The sequence below is a fragment of the Oryx dammah genome, unplaced genomic scaffold, assembly GCF_014754425.2.
Source record: "Oryx dammah isolate SB20612 unplaced genomic scaffold, SCBI_Odam_1.1 HiC_scaffold_5, whole genome shotgun sequence".
Taxonomy (NCBI): domain Eukaryota; kingdom Metazoa; phylum Chordata; class Mammalia; order Artiodactyla; family Bovidae; genus Oryx; species Oryx dammah.
Genome location: NW_024070189.1, coordinates 69304273 through 69313679, shown reverse-complemented (window position 1 = coordinate 69313679; position 9407 = coordinate 69304273).

Genomic DNA, 9407 nt, shown 5'->3' with positions numbered 1-9407 from the left:
GGAGGGAGCAGGAGTGTCAGATGTGCGGTCCTGTCTGGGGACCACAACACAAATGGTGTCCTGCCAGCTAACAGGAGGAAAGGAACCAGACTGTAATGATCTGTGTCTAGAATACAATGTTTGTTAAGTTTTAATATTGTCAAAAGAAAACACGGAGTGAAAAGAATAGAGGAAGGTGGGCATCAGAAAGTTTAAGCAAATACAAATTTGTATGTAAAGGAAAAAACCTACAAAATTAATGAATCTGCATTATGATATGATTATTATACTCACAAAGATTGTGACATAGCTGCAGACATTGTTGTTTTTCTCTTGTTCAGTGGTGTCTGACTCTTTGCAACCCCTTGGGACTGCACCTCTACAGACTTCCCTGAACTTCACCATTTCCCAGAGCTTGCTCAAATTCATGTCCTTTGAGTTGATGATGAAATCCAACTATCTCATCCTCTGTCACTCCTTTCTCCTCCTGCCCTCAATCTTTCCCAGCATCAGGGTCTTTTTCAATGAGTTGGTTCTTAACGTCAGGTGGCCAAAGTATTGGAGTTTCAGCTTCAGCATCAGTCCTTACAATAAATATTCAGGGTTGATTTTCTTTAGGATTGACTGGTTTGACTTCCTTGCTGTCCAAGGGACTCTCAAGAGTCCTCCAGTGCCACAATTCGAAAGCATCAATTCTTCAGTGCTTAGCCTTTTTTATGGTCCAACTCTCACATCCATACATGACTACTGGAAAAACTATAGCTTGACTATATAGACCTCCTTTGTTGGCTAGGTGATGTCTCTGCTTTTTAATATGCTGTCTAGGTTTGACATAGCTTTGAAAGTTATTTTTCTAGATAATCCAGGTTTATTTCGGGGAGCAAATCAAATAAAGCAACCCAGTTAGCTTTGGTTTGTTTCAAGGTGTAAAGTGGGGTAACCAACAGCCCTGGTTTTAGTATTGAAGGTTCTGCATCCCAGAAGACCCGTCAGCCATGTACAAACCAGGACAGTTGGCTATAGGACATGATGGGCCTACTCATAAGGAAGCAAGCAACTGTCATTTTTGCTTCCTTTGTACACACTGAATCTTTCAGGAAGGCAGCTGTGCTGCAGATGAAAGAGAGGTTGTACTTTGTGCTGTGGGATACTTTACCAAGAGAGGCTTTCTGTAGTGTGGTGTCACCCTCAGGGATGCTCCAGATTGTCACACTACATACTCAAATCAGTCTGCTTTTATAGCTGTCATATTTACAGAATTTTTTTGCATACATGTAACTACCTATGTCATCAGTTTATTTTGTATATAATCAACTGAAACATTTAACTATTCAAACACATGTTATTATTTTACATATTATAATTTAATTTTTAATACTTTTTGTTATAATTATGGCACTACATTGACTCCAATTTATAATTCTATGGGTTGTTGTTCAGTTGCCAAGTTGGACTGTACAACCCTATGGACTGTGGCACACCAGGCATCCCTGTTTCTCACCATCTCTCAGAGTTTGCCCAAGTTCATGTCCATTGAGTCAATGATGCCATGCAACCATCTCATCCTCTGTCACCCTCTTCTCCTTCTGCCTTCATGAATCATTGCCTTGTTATGGTGAAGGGGCTTGGGTAACTCAATGAAGCTATGAGTCACGCCATGTGCAGGGCCACCCAAGATAGATGGGTCACGGTGGAGAGTTCTGACAAAACGTGGTCCACTGGAGAAGGGAATGGCAAACCACTTTAGTATTCTTGTGGTGAGAACCCCATAAACTGTATAGAAAGGCAAAAATTCTATGGGTATATAGAGTAAATTATCTTTGAATTTCTCTTCAGAAAGAAAATGATGTTATAAAATATTTGTAACAAGGAGAGCTATTCTGATGGGGCTTTGATACCCACAACTGGTAAAACTTGGATCCTGAGCAGGAAGAGGGGCCAGGCCCTTAGAGGTGGTGAGAATTGACCTAGTTCTTGACAAAGGGGGCAAGGAAGATGAAAGTGTAGGATGAAAGGCAATTCTGGGCAGCGAAATGCAAGTAGACTGGTGTGTGGGGAGCAGCGAGAAATGCCAGGTGGTCGGGGGGATGGGTGGAAGGAGAGCCCACAGAGCTGAGGGTTGCTGGGGGCCTGATCACAGAGGGTCTTGAGTGAAGAACTAAGGAACCTGCATGCTGGCCTCAAGGTGTAAGCAGTCAGATCCAACCATCCATTCAGCTGGGCAGGAGTGTCTGCTCTGCAGCAGGTGCTTGGCACAGGCAGGAACCAGGTAAGGTTACTGCCAGGTGTAAGTCCACAGTCTGGAAGAAGGTAATTTACATTCATTATCCTAGTAAACAGCTAACACCAATGCATAAATAATGGAGGATGGATCAGACAAGTCCTGGTCCAAACCCTTTACTTACAGCTGCCATTCATTCCACTCAATAACCTCTGAGGCAGGACCATTATTATTTCTCCATTTCGAAGATGGGCAAAAGTGAAGCAGATTGAGGTTAATTCAGGCAGCTTGTAAAAAGCTGAGCTAAGATTTGAACCCAGGCAATCTGAGTCCAGACTCTAGGCTATCAAACACTCTTTAGCGCATAAGGGCCACAGGGCACTCTAAGCTCTATGATAGAAGTTTAGAGCAGACACTGGAAGGGATTGGCCATTGCCTAATGGGAATTTATAAAGGGTGTACTGACAGCTGTTCCTGGGTCCAGGTAGAGGGTAGGACACTGGCTCTGTGAGAGAGGAAGAGAAAGACCCCAAGAGGCCATCCTCATCTAGCACCCCCATGGGAAGGGCTTTCTGAGAGGTCTGGGCACCTGTCCAGCACCCTGCTATGTACTTGCTGCTTGCCCTGGGATCAGCAGTGTTTCTAGAATTTCCCCTAGACCTCCTCTACTTGCGTGATTACTTAGTCTTGGTCCAGGGGCCCATTCACCTAAGGCCCTTGGTTTAGGGACATTGGCCAAACTCTTCCCCATCCCTGGCTCCATTCTCTCCTCTGGATCTCCGTCCAGACATCCAGGGGTGATTCTCCATCAGATGCTTCTCATGAGAGCTGAGGGCTGAATTCTCCTGTAGGTGTACCTGAAACTCTCAGAATCCCTGTAAAACAGCTCACCATCAGGGCTGAGGACCCAGAAACTGGAGCAGAATCCCAGGTCTACTCCTAGAAGGATGGGAGGCTCACCATCAAAGTTAAGTTGTCAAAATCAATTACCTTCTATCTCAGTCAGTTAATACAATAATCAACAATTCTGAAATTAGCAATGTTAGCATAAACAACATTCATTACTTCTGCGGAGTGAGTCTGGGCCAGGATTTCTACAGCCAGGACTTCCACAGGCTTTTGTAGTATATGTTGGCTTCTACAGAGAGAACCCAGGCAACCTGGATTTCAGAGGACCTCATCTGATTGCATAAACCCCTTGTTAAAGGAAGAAAGGAAACCTTAAAAGCTGAGACACAAAACTGAATGTATTATGAGATTAAGCATGGACAGCTTCTAAGACACTGTCTCTTTAAGCAAAGCTGAAGTGGCTTGATGTGGGTTTTTGCAGAAGCACAGTGCTCAGAGGTTGGGGATTTTCTGAGTTGAGAGTATTTACTTTCAGGGCTCTGGCTGACCCGCTGACTTTCAGAACTGTGGTCATAGGGGGACTTGTTATAGATTGGTGATCACACAGGTTGAAAACAGATTCTGCTGGTTTCTTTTTACCATGGCTACATGGTAAAGGAAGTAAGAGCTTTCAAATTCTCACCCTTCACAACCTTATCCTTCACTACACTTCATCCACCATAGGCTCCCTGATCAAAGTCTTCACTGCTCTGGCCTGAGATCTTTGAGGAGAGAAAGAAGAAAGGAAGTTGATGAACGGGTGGGGGAGCATTGCCTGAGAACAGGAGGGAACCTCAGAGTGCTCTGAGCTGGAGCACTCTCTCACACCTTTCCCACCTTCCGAGGTCTGCTTAACTCACCTTTAGAGTAAGACAAGACAAGAGAAGAGATACTAAAGGTGGTCCAGGTCCACAGTCAGGAAGGGCACTGGGGCATGTGTGGGGCTGGAAGGAGAGAGGAGTGGAAATGGATGAGGACCCAGGCCAGTAAGCATGAGAAGCTAAAATGACCATGGTCCTGGCAACCTTATCTGAGAAACTTGCTTTATGGTAGCAAACCCATGTGTGCGTGCATGTTAAGTTGCTTCAGTTGTGTCTGACTCTTTGCCATCCTATTGCCTGTTGCCCACCAGGCTCCTCTGTCCATGGGGTTCTCTAGGCAAGAATGCTGGATTGGGTTGTTGTGCCATCCTCCAGCGAATCTTCCCAACCCAGGGATCAAACTCACATCTCTTACATCTCCTGCATTGGCAGGCAGGCTCTTTACTACTAGCTCCACCTGGGAAGTCCAGCAAACCCATGAAGGGGGTGCTGATGGAGGGAAGGAGAGGGCTACAGATGGGATGCAGGGTGCTGGAACTTCCTGCCAGAGGGTCTCAACATCCACACCTCTGACCAGGAGGAGCCGCATGGGGTACCCAAGTTTGATTAGGCCTTTTATCCTTTCCAGGGTGAGAGCACATTCCTTGTCCCTGGTCCCCTCACCCCTGATTTCTGGGGGGCAAACCCTGAGCAAGGAATACTTGTAGCCTAGGGCTTCTCCTCTGGGAACCCAGAACACCTGGGTTTTCACACTTGCCATCACCCTCCCATTAGAGCCTGAGACTTCTCTCTGTGAGGTGAGGACCCCACTCTACCCTTGCTTGAAATGCTTCACCTGGGTGGCCTCTACTGCCAGTCAAATGACTCTTCTATACGTCTGACCTTTGAAGTTCTGGAAATTCACTAACTGCAGAGATAAACTGTAATATACTGAAGAGTTTAGCAAAGAGTTTTGCTTAGAAGTGTTAAAAACCACAAGGAAATGAAGGAAGGTTGGTTAGCTGAGATAACACACATTTGAGTGTGGTGTGCAACAGCAGGTACTCCATGTTTGGTGTTAAATTACTATTACTTTGAACTTTCTGTAAAACATGATGATATTAATGTAGCTGTACCTTACATGTCAATGGAGTTATATGAGATTGATTTGTGGTGACTTCAAGTTTTCAAAAACGGCTCCAAAAAATAAATGCAACTTGTCCATTAAAAAATTTACCCTCATTTTCCAAATGAAGAGATGGAGATATATATGGGTGCCACTAGAAATGGAATCAAGACAAGTGCTATATGCTCTTGCATAAAGTTAATTTTTTCAAAGCTAATTAATTTTCAGCCCTTCCTGTAGGAGGACAACCTCTGCCCAGGAGACAGTAAGGCCCCGGTGGATCCTGGGATATCCTCAGCCTCCTATCCCCAGAAACCCTGCATGGGGAAGTGCTTCCACATTTGCTAAATGAGGTGTTGATATTGTGGATGCACAGCCTCTAATCGCTGGAAAAGCAGTGAGCAGCATAGCTCGGCTATCAACTCTACAAGGGCACAGTGAGCTGCTGTGACAAGGGGCTGGAGGGACAGGTACCAGTCTGGTCCATAGGCTTGCTCTTGCCCTTAAGGAACCTCTTCAGAAGGTAGACACACTCATGCTCCAGTGCAGACTCTGCTCCTCAGTGGCCATATCACCTCCCAGTTGTACTTGGTAATGAGAGTGACAAGGCAGATACTGGTCTCTACTTAGTCTCTAAGTGGTGCAGTAGTCCTTCACAAACTGGCAAAGCCCTTGGATGCTGCCATCAGCCAGGATCTAGAATCTGACCATGAGCTGGAGAACATGGCCCTGGGAGGTTCCAGCCTCATTATGGTTTCTCTGGGGCAGGAGGTAGGATGGGGTGTAAGAACCCAGGGAGGCTGCCTCACAAGACTGGCTTTCTGTTCAAAGCCTGAGGATCCTTTTGAAAGGTTGTTGTTGAATCACGACGCCGGGATTCTTGGACCCCAAAGGAGAAGAATTCAATCCGGGGCCAAAGAAGAGGCTTGATTGCTCAGAGCTTTTGTGTAATAAAGTTTTATTAAATCCTTGTAAAGAGCAGGTCTACTCCCATAATTTACGGAATTAGCCAGAAGGTTTAGTCCAGAGACTGTCCTCAGGCAGAATACATTATTGTTATATAATCCTAAGGAATGTCGAGAAGAAAAAAAAGTTTGTCCTTTCTTCTCCCTTGAGAATTCCAGACCCCTCTCTCCTTGGGGACCCCTAGACTTCTTATCAACTTGCCTAGGAAATGACTCTCCCCCCTTTTTCTTTTAGGAGAATTATGTTGCCTAGGGAAAAGGGGCGTCGTTCTCATTCCATAACTGCTTCCGTGCTGACAAGGGGCATTGTCTCTAAATTGGTGAGGCAACATATTCTCCTAATCCTCATATTGAGGATATCTGATCCAGGGGCCCCAAATAGTAGTTGGAGAAAGTTGCAGCAGTAACAGGAGTTTGAGCAACCATTTGTAACTTAAAAGCTTTCATGCGGCTAGAAAAAAATCCAGTTATGCAATTACAGATACAGGGAGCAAACAGCAAAAACAAGTGAAAATCAAAATTAAAAGTCACATTATGTCCATAGTTAGAGTACAAAGTGTTGCACCAGTCCATTTTAGGGTTGGTAGATGTCATCAGATGAAGAAGAGGCATCGCATGTGATTGTTGTCTAAGGTCTTCACAGACTTGGAGAAAGTCCTTCCCTTGAAGGGGAGGTGTCCTCCACGGGAAGCCTTCCACTGATGAAGAGAATCTTTATAACCTCCTTAGCCTGTTCACTACGACAGAGAGAAGCCTCAGTCCATCCAGTGAAAGTATCTACCCAATCTTGTAAGCAAGAATACCCATTACCTTTTGGCATATGAGTAAAATCAATTTCCCAGTCCTCTCCAGGATACTTCCCGCTTCGTTGTAATCCAGATTTTGCTAGCTTTTCAGTCTTTGGGTTATTTTTCTGACAAATCTCACACCTTTTGATAATATTCTTTAAAGTTTTCTTTACATTCTTATCTTCAAACAAACGAGAAGCCATTTAGTAAGTACTCTCTGCACCCAAATGAAAACTCTGATGTAAACCCTTAAGAATTTTCCATTGAGCATTTTCAGGAATTATTAATCGTCCATCCTCAGACTGTAACCATCCTTTATCGGTAATCTGTGCTCCTCTTTTCTCATATCTTTCTAATTCTTCCTCAGTATATTACGGTTTTTCCTGTTCCGCAGGACCTGTCCAGATCAAAGGAGTCTGCAGTGAAGGGGTTTCGTAAAGTGTCGTTTTTCTGGCTTGACAGTCAGCCAGCTGATTACCTTTGGCTACTTTACTCCCATCCCTGCTGTGCCCTTTGCAATGCATAACAGCTACTTCTTTAGGACAATATATAGCAGTTAAAAGTCTCTCGATCTCCCTGAAATGCTTAGTAGGTTCTCCTGTTGCCATTTTAAACTGTCTTTCTTTCTACATTGCAGCATGAGCATGTAAAGTCAAATAAGCATACTTAGAATCCGTGTAGATTCTTGTAACCACAGCCTGCCAGGAAGTTTAAGAAATCTTCTGAGGCTCGTGAACAAGCTTCCTCTGTCTCAGCACAGAGCAAAATATCATCTACATATTGTAACACCCCCGCTTCAGAGCTATGAAAGTTTTGGAGATCCCGGGACAAACTTTGTCCAAATAAGTGAGGACTGTCACGAAATCCCTGGGGCAAAACTGTCCAGGTTAACTGAGAGGCTGGCTGCGTAGGGTCTTCAAAGGCAGATAGAAATTGCCTTTCTTCCGCCAAAGGCACTGAATAGAAAGCATCTTTTAAATCAATTACTGAGAAATATTTGGCTCGTTCAGGAATTTCAGACAATAGAATATAAGGATTAGGCACCACGGGATGTAAAGGAACTACAGCCTCATTTATTATACGTAAATCTTGGACTAGTCTCCATTTACCATTTGATTTCTTTATACCCAAAATAGGAGTGTTGCAAGGACTATTACAGGGAATTAACAGTCCCTGTTCCTTTAAATTTTCGATGATGGGTTTTAACCCTTCCTTAACCTCAGGTTTCAGTGGATACTGCTTCTTATGTGGAAATAAGTGCGGGTCAACTACAGGAATAGCATTTTGTGCTCGACCCACAGATTTTCCATCGGCCCATACTCTAGGATTTACATTTTGTTCAACTAAAGGGAGAGAAAGGGAGGGCTCCATATTCATGAAAACAGGCATAGAACTTGCTCAGTATCAGTTCAGTTCAGTTCAGTTCAGTCGCTCAGTCGTGTCCGACTTTGCGGCCCCATGAATTGCAGCACGCCAGGTCTCCCTGTCCATCACCACTCCTGGAGTTCACTCAGTCAGTGATGCCATCCAGCCATCTCATCCTGTCATCCCCTTCTCCTCCTGCCCCCAATCCCTCCCAGCATCAAAGTCTTTTCCAATGAGTCAACTCTTCACATGAGGTGGCCAAAGTACTGGAGTTTCAGCTTTAGCATCATTCCTTCCAATATATCCCTCCCCAAAAGGGGTGAAGGAGAGTCTGGCACGATCAGAAACTCGTGTGAAAATAGCACAGAATCCCAGTTGCAAGATAAAGAGTAACTGAAATAATACCTTTTGGGTAGTCCAGACAGTCTCATTATGGAAGCGGATTGGGAAGAAAGTGGGCCAGGGGCTTCAGTAAGCACAGAGTAAGTTGCCCCAGTATCTAAAAGGAAATCGACAGATTGCCCCCCAACAATTATTAATACCCGGGGTTCCTCAGGTGTAATTAGGACGGGAGCTTGTTTGGGGACCCCCGGGCACCTTCAGTCCTGATTGTCTTGAGAGTCTGACCCCGGAGACCTACGCCTCTGAGGGCAGTCAGTCTTCCAGTGTGGTCCTTTGCAGACCGGACAAGGAGCCGGGAAGGCTTAGATGCCTGAGGGCAATCCCGTTTGAGGTGCCCCTCCTTTCCACAGTAATAGCAAGCCCATCCCTTTTCACCTGGGTCCCCCTGGGCATTTTTCTCTGGCTGTTTAAGAAATCTATCTTTTAAGATCACTTTTCCTTCTTCACTTTCAGGATCAATCTCAGTGAATCTGAGAAGGGCTTCTCTTAGTCTACCTAGGAATTTATCAGGAGCTTCCTTTGCCTCCTGTTCTACATCTGCCAATTTGCTATAGTTTAAAGGCTTAGAACGCGCCTGCCTGAGTCCTTCAAGAGTACTTCTGATAAAATGACTCTGATCCCATCTTCCTTTAGCTGTGTTGTAGTCCCAGTCTGGTTCTATAGTTGGGACCGCCTGATTCCCAGTGGGGAGGACTGCTATCTCGTCCTCCCTCTTCTCTACTGATTCATTACCAAGCCATTCATCTCCATAAGCAACTGCTTTTCCCAAAACTCGAGTCTTTGAGTCGGGAGTCAACGTTTGTCCCAAGATATACATCACATCCTTCCAAGTAAGGTCATAAAGCAGAGTAACACCTTTAAAAGCTCTAATAT